Genomic DNA, 10,090 nt, shown 5'->3' with positions numbered 1-10,090 from the left:
TGCTCTGGGAGTAGTAGTTCTCCCGGCCAATGCCTCGGTCCAGCCTATGGCGGGCGGGAAGCGTGAAGCGGCCTGACGGGAGTGGTAGTTCCGCGGGAGTGCAGTCCCTTCGTCAACCTGCGCTCGGAGGACTACGACTCCCAGCATACACCTCTCTTCCGTCTGCCGGCAGCGCCCGGTGGCCCCCCGGCAGTGGCAAGGTGAAGCCGGCGCGGGCAGCCAATAGACGGCGAGCGCTGGGGGGGCGATGGGGGGCACTCTGGGAGTGGCGGTTGTTTCAAGATGGCGGAGGTGGCTGCCGGGCTGGGCAGAGGCGTTTACTAGAGTCAGGACAGTATCCTTCTGTAGGGCGGGGGGGGGCGGGGCCTCCGCCCCGGGGGTTTGCCGTGGTGAGGGGGCTTGGACGGCCGGCCTCTTGGCGGGAGGGGAGTGCCAGGGCCCGGGCCCGGGCCCGGGCCCGGGGAGCGGGGCGGGAGGGTGCTGGTGGGGGGCGGCGCGGCGCTGGCGGGGGGCGGCCTGTCAGGGCAGGCGATGGGGGCGTCTGCGTTGGAGTTTTGGCGTAGAAAAGGCTGGAGCCGATGCGGGGCTGTGGGATGAGTGGGGTTTTGTGGTCGTGGTACAGGGGGTCTTGGGGGCTCCGCTGGTGAGTGTGGGGGAGCTCGGCCTGGGGAGAGAGGTTGGGCATGTGCCTGTGTGCAGGGAATGGAGAGTTATGTGGGGTTTAAAAGCAAAGATGGCCTGCAAGAGGAGGGAGGATTGGGTTGGGTGTCCACCTTCTGTGTGACCTAGCTATGAAATCCTGGGGGAGGTAAGTATGTCGGAAATGGGGGAACTGGGTTCAGGTTATAGAAACTTGCAAAGGAATCAACAGAGAGAAACTGAGGCTAGAGACTGAACAGGCAGCAAGAAAAAAGATGTGTCTTTTGCAACTGGCATCGAAGCTTGACTACAGGCATAACATTTAGGGTGAGCCCTTGGGGGACCTGGAGGCTGGAGGGCTCTATCTGTGAGGGACAAGTGGGAGGCTGTTGTGGCTTCGTCTACAGAAGACGTGCAAGCTCCAGTTGTGGGAGACTATGTCGTGGTTTAACCCCAGCCAGCAACTAAGCACCACGCAGCCGCTCGCTCACTCCCCACCAGTGGGATGGGGGAAGAGAATCAGAAGGGTAAAAGGGAGAAAACTTGTGGGTTGAGATAAGAACAGTTTAATAACTGAAGTAAAATAAAAAATAGAACAGTAGTAATAATAATAATATCAAGTAATAATAGTACAATAGTAATACAAAGCAAGCGATACACTCTACAATTGCTCACCACCTGCCAACAGATGCCCAGCATGTCCCCCAAGCAGCAATCATTGCCCTTCCACCAGTTAACTCCCCCAGTTTATATACTGAGCATGACGTCACATGGCGTGGAATAGCCCTTTGGCCAGCCTGGGTCAGCTGTCCTGGCTGTGCCCCCTCCCAGCTTCTTGTGCACCTGGCAGAGCATGGGCAGCTGAAAAGTCCTTTACCACTGTGAGCGCCACTTAGCAACTACTTAGCAAGAACAAAACGTCAGTGTATCCTCGACATGGTTCTCATCCTAAACCCAAACACAACCCCATACCAGCTACCAAGAAGAAAATTAACTCTATCCCAGCTGAAACCAGGACAGACTACATGGGGCTGGGCATGTAGATGGAGTAGGTGGTGGTTGTGGTGTTGGGGATTCAGCCTGTAAAAGCCTGGCTAGAGAGAGATGTGCTTCCATGGTTCAGAGAACCAGGAGTTAGCATTGATGTTTGGGCTCATGTGGCTGAGTTAGAGGCTCAGCTACTTGAAGGTATTAGGGTGGAACTGGCAGTCTGGCCTGGTGGAAAATTAGGAGCTGACAATTTAGCTGTAAGTATGAGGGACTTGAGGCATTGCTGTTGCTCACACTGAGAGTGGGATTCCAGCATCAGCTAGAAGTGATTGAAAAGAAGAGTATGTGTGTACGCTCTTGTATTTGTGTTTGATTGCACACCCACTGGCAAACGATGTGCAAACGAAATGGGCCAACCATCCAATGGACTGTTTAGGGAGCACATTGTTATGATTTCCCATTTGTGTAAAAAAAAAAAAATAATATTGCCTGCAACTTTCTCTGTGACTGATAAGGTGAAGGTTGGTAGTCACATATCAGATTTGTTGCCACGCTGTCACTACTCTGTTCAGTTGTGGAAGTGTTGATGCAGTTACAATGATACTGTATTTGTATCAATTAACTACTGGGGTGACAGGTTGTTTCCCATGACTAAGTATGGTTTCTTGAGCCCAGCAGTGGCTTCATGCAGCGTGATAGTCCAAGGAACGAGGCTCTTCCTGACAACCATTTCCATTTTGCATGTTTTTGCAAGTAGGTAGTGTTGCCTCTGATCTTGGAAAAGTTTAAATACCCAGAAATGCATATGGCACAGGAGCAAATAATAGCGGATGCTTTCAAAAAGGGGGGGGGGGGCGGGGAATTTGGGAGATTTGGTAATGTTGATTTAATAGCTTTGGAAAACTGAACTTCTCTCTATAATTGCTGAATAGATACAGCATAGCAAGGCAGATGCACTGTTGCTTGCTTTGGTGGAGCCATACAGCATCATAAGATGTTCAGTTTCTCCGATGCTTGTGATGACTGTTGCCTTGAACATTAGCTGTGGTGGTACAAAGTTTCTAATGTGTATAGTCACCATATTGGGAGTCTTGCACGTGGCAGTGGATGTTAAATGGTTGATGCTGATACTGTCCCCAGTCTTTCACTCTGAGACAAGGACGTTGGACCTGTTTATGAATCAGCTCCCAAGTCACTGCAATTTTTAGTCCAGCTGATTAAGGTAACCTCATCTGACTTTGGTTTATTCTAATACACTAGGCTGCAAACCTTCACGGGAGAGTGGTCCTGGTAGCTGGGGGGAGTAACAGCAACAGCTTTGACTATTTTTTTCATCCTGCTACTAGGTATCTTATCCACAACAGCGCCAATACTGGAGGCAAACTTCAAAAGCCGAATGTTGTTTAGGCAAATCTGTTTTATTTCCTATAGCCATCTGTTGGCACACAGATTAACCATATGTCAGTTGAGAAAGCAATTGCCTGTGCTGAAATTTGTTCTTTCCTGTAGTAGTATGAGTTGAAGATACTCTCTTCGGTGTCCTGCAGGTTGCTGTCATAGTTGTGCTGACACAGCTGTTTGGGCTGGGCTGTGATCCAGACTTGGACTTTTGATCTACCTTGGTGCTTTTTGGAAAGAGAGGACACAGTGCTTTACTTTCAGAGTTTATTCAGCTTCCTCACCTGGTTCATGGCATGACCCCACAATGTGTTGTGACAGCTAGAGATAGCAGGCTGCAGCTTACAGGTGAGAACAAAAGTACTTTCAGCATTTGTAGAGAGATGGCTTTGACAGTAGTAATAAGTGAACATAATCTCAAACTGGTGTGAGACTGATGAGTGATAATTGTTTACAAGTGATAAAGTGGATCAACAAGATCACAAGTGAGCCTGTGATCAAGCCCTTCCAGTGTGCCAAGTACCAGTTGTGTGATGGATAGTAGGTATTTGATTGAATTTGAAGTTGCTGTCCACAGGGGGAAGCTTCTAGGCTGTTGCTAACTTTCTCCACCATGTGGTAATTTATTAAATTAATTTTTGAGATGGTACTATTAAAATAAAATTTTAGTTAAGGTAAGAGTTTGTATAGGTTAATTGAAATATTTTCACAGTTTGACTATTGTATGAAGATAACTGCAAAACCTTAAATGCATTTATCTGTAAACAGTACAGAAATTAGGTAATTGAGTTAATTGGCCCACCTTAGAAGGTTGAGGAAAGTGAAGGGGTATAAACAAAAGATAGTGAAGCAGAATTTTGTGCCCTGTGCTTTTCTTTTTCACTTTAGTATAATGCTAGTTACTTATGTGGGAATAAAAATCTTTATGTTCGGCTAAATGAAACTGTTGCTTTAAGGAAGACACTATAGTTTACACCCTTTCCTGAATTGTGTTGAATCCTATTTTTAGTGACTTCTAGGAGGTGAGGATTCAAGTTCAGTGACTGCTAACATAGCACAAGTAATGTGGCACCTGGTGATTTTTAAGCATTTTCTGCAGCTAAGTAATTAATAATTAAAGCCCTAGGTAATTTGAAAGTTCTTGAAATAGCTTTTTTTTTTTTTAAAGTACTTCAGAACAAATCTTGATCTTAAATAAAATCAGTCCTCAGGCTTTCATCTGTTACTCATCATGTGATAATCAGATGAGAATGACCAACTTCCTTTGAAACCTTTTGCATTTATCCTCATTTATGTTTCTTAGAATATATTGTACAAAATGTATTTCATCGCAGTATGAATATACACTATTTTGGAATTTGTCTTCCCTACATATCAAGAGGTTCCTTATATAATGATAACCTGCTCTAATTTAAATAAATATTATTACTTCATTATCTTAGTAATTGCACTTGCAACTGGGGCTGGTCTTGGGATCTTTTGTGAAGGTTACCTCTAAGATAATCTTTACAGGCTGAAAGTTAATGCACAGTGAAGAACGAGTAATGCTTTCTGTTTTAGCAATCTGTGTGTTGTTTGTTTTTTCCAGTCAAGTTTTTCTTGCTTTTGGTGCTCCCAAAGTGTTGCCAGTTTGTTTTCTTATTAACAGTCTTTTAAAATTAAGAGCCAAAATACTTATTTTTATAGCTTTGTTTAAAGGGCCAAGCTTGTTCTCTCTTTGTTTATTACCTTTAACAAAGCCACATGCAGTTTCTGATGAAGAACAGCCAATGGTATCTGTTTCAAGTATGACCTTCTGATAGCTGTAAACAAAGGTTTTTCCTGTGAATGCTAAACTTTGCAATATCTTTTCAGGTACATGGTTTGTGTATTTAAGTGTGTAAGGTACAGAGTCATCACAAGTTGTAATGGGACATACAGGATTATAGCAGAGGATTTATGCTCTGCTGCTTAGATAAGCATATGGTATAAAATGAACAGTTTCAGGGGAGTTGTTTCTATTGCAGTTACAGCATAGTTTTATCCAATCTATAAGGTAAGCTGTATTTTTAATGTGGTCTCCAAAGAATGTTGAAGCTTAAAAAGTTCAGGCCTTTTGTAAATTTTGAAGAGAACAATTAAAATGAAGATTAATTGTGTAAATAAAAATAAAAAAAAAAAATTATTAGTTCTCTTGACCTTGATTTACTGAGTGCATGCTTGTGTACATCCCTGTGGAAAAGATGGGTGTTCTTAGTCCCCCTTCAGAATTTTCTAATTGTTTTCAAACACAGCTTTTACAGTGATACCAGGTCCTGAAAACATATCTGGGGATGATTAACTCTAGTAAAATTGTGTATATGTCCGGAGCATGGCCAGTAGTTATAAATTTTGAGGAATCCTACTCTCTAGGTTTGGAGTAGCATGGTTACCCTTCAAAACTACTGGCCAAACAACTCTATTAAAAATCTCTGCGTGTGTTTTGTAGCTAGCATAGTTCAAGCCAGGTGATGTCAGATCGTTGTACTCTCTGCCCTGGAAAGAAAGCAGTGATCCTAAATGATGGAAATGGATTCATTCTGGGAAATATTCTTCCACTTCCTTGGAAGAGAATTTCAGAAACATTGTTTTCCCTTGTGTACAAGCATGGAGATGTTAAAGCTTATGATTTAGTTCTTTCACTTGAATTGCTGGCACACTTCTGCAATTCATTACCCAAATAAATGTGATCTGTCTTTTAGTATAAAATCAATATTTTTTGTTCAAAACTTTTTGCACTTCTGAACAGTCAAAACTCAAACCTCGAGGCAGTACCAACAAGCTATTGGCTTTTATCTGGCCATGGGAGGTTTTAGTGTTAGTGTCAGTGTTGGCACTTTATAATTGCAGCACCAGGATTTTCAGTGCTTTAATGTTGTTACTGTTGGTAGGGGTGAACTAATTCTAATTATGGCAGAAAGCTTTTTACAGATGATCTGTGGAGTGTGCACTGCAGTGTTACCTTACTTATATGCCTGGTCCTGAAAGGAACAGTTAGCCAGAGCAATCAGTAGGTTGGCTGTATAACAGAAAAAAGTTATATTTTATCATATGAGTGGCACTTTTAACAGCATTACTGCTGCTTGGTTCCTCATTGTCTTTGAGTGTCAAAGCAGAAGCTCAATTTTATGCTTTTGCATCTTAAACACAGGTTTTTTGCATTGAACCTCAGTCAAAAGACAGCATGTGTGTTTCAGAATTTACTTTGATGTTCGTGTGACTGGGTGCACTTCAGTGCCGTGCACCTCTTTTTCTGCTGATATGTTCATCTTAATAAAATTTTGCATGGAGTGAGAGGCTGGGGGGAACTGCAAACATATACCTGAAATGCTCATTCTTTTCAAAAAGAGCTGCTAAGGCAAGGATGCCTTTGTGGAAGTCCTGTTGTAGGAGGCAAGAGAAGGGTCCCTTTTCACTTTATAATCTGTGTGTTCTGCTTATCTTTCATCTACGGGAGTGTCTACAAAAGGAAATTTAAGAACAAGGTATTTGCCAAAATATCAAAAAGGTGAAACTGAGCTAAAGGTGCTTGCGGCTGTTGCTTCTGTTTCCATGGATCCTCTTAGAAGCACAGGAGATCTGACAGGGCAGCAGGTAAGGGCAAATTTTTCTTGCTCTTAAGAGTGCACGTAGTAGAAAAATGGCAGAAAATCTTTAGGTTGAAAACTTCTAAACAGTTTTAGAGTACTCTTATTTTTGCAATCATCTCTTACACTTTTTGCCCACTTACATGGTGGCTTGCTGGCAAAAATTACTTTTTCACTGAGATCGCTTGCCCACCTAAAGAGAACAAAGACTGAACATGCTAATTTCTGTAAGTGGTATGTAACTGGGGCTATGCAAAACAGATTATATATATTTCTATGTGTGTGTACAGAGAGAAGGTGAGTGTAGCTTTGAGTAGCCCCTAATCTGTATGTTACTAGCCAAACATGCAAGAAGCTGTGTTTCAGTCTATTCAGTTCCATTGCTCTAGTCATATCGCTTAGAAATAAGACTTGTAAAATTCTTTTCAGAGACCTTTTTGCTGTGGCTGCTCATGTTAGTAGGGTAAAATCACTTTCTGTTTTTGATAGTAAAAGTTACAAATGCATCTGAGTAGTAGGAGTAGCTTTGTCAGTTGACGGTATCTTTGGCTCTGGTTCGTATTGTTTGGTCTACTCCTGTGACAATAGGTGACACTTTTCCTACAGTTTATTGCATTAGAAATTTCAAAGCAGTGGGCTTTCCTTTGGAAGGTTATTCTTTATTCTGATAGGTCTTGTGATATTCAGAAATCTGTTGAGAGATGCCATTTTTCTAATGTTATTTGTATAGTACAGTGACTATGTAAGTCATTTCAGTATCATTGTCTCTTGCCTAGTAGTCATCTTGGGCAAGTCTGTAAGTCACTAGGGTTTGGTATCTTCCCACTTAGAGGCAGGATCTAAAACTTTTGACTGCTTCTGAATCACTGTTGTATTATCATGCAGTTAAATCTTGTTCTTTGTCTGGGCTAAGATGTCCTTCTCTGTGTCTTCTATGTGCTGAGTAAATGCTGTGTGCCTCACATGTATGTTCAAAACTCTGATGTGAAGACAGATCGCTTAATTCTCATTGTTTTGACAGTGTCATTGCCCTTCAAATCCTTCAGAATGACACTCTAATAACTAGTATTTGTTTTTAAGGCCCATCCTGGGCTTGTCCCTTTCCATTTCTCTGTTTATCACTACTTGCTTTTAGGAGGCTAGTATGTACCTCCACTTTGCAAATGATGCTGTTAAGTGACATGCAGAGACATTTCATAAATAGCCCCCATTATGCAGAATCTCTATGTAGAAGTATCTCTTCATAAGTATCTACAAGCCTGCTGCCTTATAGATGCCTTCATATGTCACTTTAAAATCTGTTTTGTTGTATTGTGTGGTATTTGCATTACTTTGCATTGTTTAGAGAATTTTTACTCCTTTTTCTTTGTGAGAGCTGTTGGGGTAGAAATAGGCTTTGTTCTTTTTATACAATGCCTAATACGCCAAATCTTGATTTGAGACCCAAATGTGCTTTTATAATATTGACAATAAAATGGGTTCAAAGCTTTTTCTCTTTTTTAACCTTCTGTTTTTCTCTTACCTTGCCAAATCCTCATGGAAACTTTGTGCTCTAACTTTGAAGATAATTGCTAGCTCTGGAGCTTTTCTGGTACTTTTAATAAATCAGTGGTTTGCTATACTGGTCTTGACCAAAATTTCCCATCTTCCTACTTCCTGTTTGACAGAAGTTGTCTGCTCCTCTCATGCAGATTGTCATCTTCCAAGGTGCTGTTTATAAAGTGAGAGAATCCTCCATTTATGTAGTACATTTCACCCAGAAAATACTGAGTTACGAAACTGTGTTCTACCCTGAGCTGTGTAGAAAGCACAGAAATTTGGAAAAAGGAGACTGTATAGTCTTGGCCTGTATCTCATTTATCATCTTGTTTTGATGGTGGAGCTGTTGCTGTGCATAATTCCACAACTTCATTTTGACATATGGTACAAGCCTGCCTTTGAGAATTTTTTGTGTGCCAACAGTTAGCACAGACTAACTGTTCAGATTTTCCTCTTCATCCCACAAATGTTTGTCTGACAGTATGTACATAGGTTTGGTTTGGGTAATAGCTTGAGGTACCTTCTGTTAAAATCTCCTTCACTAACGTGATCAAGCTTCTGCCTCCTTTTTTTTTTTTTTTTTTGAGTGGAAAATGTCCTGTAACTTCTTATTTTTCTTAAAGAAGTTCCATCATCTAGCTGCTAAAAAAAAAAAAAATAATTTTCAGACATTTTTAGCATGAGAAATGGAAATCCTTCAACTATATGTTTAGTTGAAGTTAAATTCAGTTAAGTTAAAGACATTCTCTTTTCATTTGTATGACTGTAAATAGCATATGTTTTGGGAAGGAAACTGTGAAATCAAATGTCCCCTTGAAAAGCCCTGAAGTCTAATTTGCCTTGTGAAACTCTTCCTTCCCCCCCCCCAAGGAAAATACATTGAAGTTAAACTAAGAGTGTACTGAAGGGTCAGGTGGGTATAAGGTGAGTCTGTATAAAATCATCACCTCTTTCAAAAGTGACATAGTCCTTTAATTGTTTCAAGCCACTGTTCAAGAAGCAATTAGCTAAGAATGGAAGGGGGCGCTTCCTCTCTGATGTGTGTAGGTCAGCTGCCGTTACTGCTAATGAGGGGAGAGAAACCCCGTGTTTGCTTTGTATGCTAAGAGGGTGTTCTGTGCTGTATTGTGTTAACTTGGCCAAACTGCAAGGCATTTGGTAGCATTCTTGTATCTCATGTTAAGCACTGTATGCGCTCAGGGAGGTTTGTAATATTTGTAGGTTTGTAAAAGCCTAAACTGAAAATAAATAAGTCAGATTAGGTGGAAATATTTAAACTTGCTAAAATCTTGGACAGAATAGTATAGCTTTTATTGTTGCTTTCATCTTGGGATTCTTATTTTGTGCTTATTGCTAGCACTGGAGAACTGAGTCACTGATGACAGAAGTTTTTGATAAATAAAAAAAATTTAGAACTTAGAACTGTTTCCTGCTTGGAAACACCCAAAATAGGTAATGCCAGTAACCTCAGTAATACAAGGGACTGTTGCAAACACGAACAGCAATATGCCCTCTGGTGGACGTTGATAGCAAATACTGCAGTTCTCTGTGTGATAAATGAATGCATTAAAAGAACTGAAGTACGTTAAAGGTTTGTTTTGAGGAGGAGTAGTAAGTACGAAGGTGGCAAATAAGTGACTAAAAACAAACGATAGTGATACATGAAAGGGTGTGTACTTTTCTGTATATTAAAAAAATCCTTTGAAATAAGGACTTAGCATCTACTAATGATATATTGCATACCTTTTTTGCTGTTTTGTATGCTTTTGTATACTTTTCTTACTCTTTATTTTAGGATCCTAATATAATAAAGTTTGAACTTGGATTTGGATATTGCTGCATTAGATTTCCAAGTCATGAGAACCTACTGCCCTTTATCTAGTATGAATCAACGAATAGTGTGTGTCTTAAAACTTTAC

General features: G+C 41.1%; 1 pseudogene across 1 annotated transcript in view; it reads left to right on the top strand.

Annotated features, from left to right (window-relative positions):
* Nucleotides 1-282: 282 nt before the first annotated feature.
* LOC309601675 (protein hinderin-like) overlaps nt 283-10,090 on the top strand; it is a 158,145-nt pseudogene continuing 148,337 nt past the window's right edge. Inside the window, exons 1-3 of the transcript XR_014230903.1 lie at nt 283-334; nt 4,777-4,812; nt 6,503-6,639. The product of XR_014230903.1 is annotated as a protein hinderin-like (transcript). The remainder of the gene's footprint in view (nt 335-4,776; nt 4,813-6,502; nt 6,640-10,090) is intronic.

This window comes from Platalea leucorodia, assembly GCF_965183815.1.
Source record: "Platalea leucorodia genome assembly, chromosome: W".
Taxonomy (NCBI): Eukaryota; Metazoa; Chordata; class Aves; order Pelecaniformes; family Threskiornithidae; genus Platalea; species Platalea leucorodia.
Note: the sequence above shows the minus strand (reverse complement) of the source record. Positions and strands in the feature narration are given on the sequence as shown.